The 239-nt window shown below is 36.0% G+C and overlaps 1 protein-coding gene across 1 annotated transcript in view; it reads right to left on the bottom strand.

Moving 5' to 3' along the window:
• The window catches only part of LOC119591258 (bestrophin-2-like), an 18,436-nt gene that overhangs the window by 14,979 nt on the left and 3,218 nt on the right, over positions 1 to 239 (bottom strand). The gene's annotated exons all lie outside the window — the stretch shown is intronic.

The following is a 239-nucleotide window of genomic DNA, read 5'->3' as shown; positions in this document are numbered from 1 at the left end:
ACGGCTGTGAAGAAGGATGGTGTTGATAGCACTGGTGATATGAATGAGAATAACAATGATTATAGTTTGGGTGGTGGCGATGTGAATAATGAGGTTAGTGACAGTGGTCGTAACCATTTATGTAATAGTATCAGTGACTAATAATGGTGATGTTATGGTTAGTAAATACGTTGTGTTAGTATGTTAATCGTGCTGAGAATAACACAGAATCATCAGCAGTAGAATCATCACTAAATAAT

The sequence above is a fragment of the Penaeus monodon genome, chromosome 28 (genome assembly GCF_015228065.2).
Source record: "Penaeus monodon isolate SGIC_2016 chromosome 28, NSTDA_Pmon_1, whole genome shotgun sequence".
Classification (NCBI taxonomy): Eukaryota; Metazoa; Arthropoda; class Malacostraca; order Decapoda; family Penaeidae; genus Penaeus; species Penaeus monodon.
This window is presented reverse-complemented; position numbering and strand designations above follow the sequence as displayed.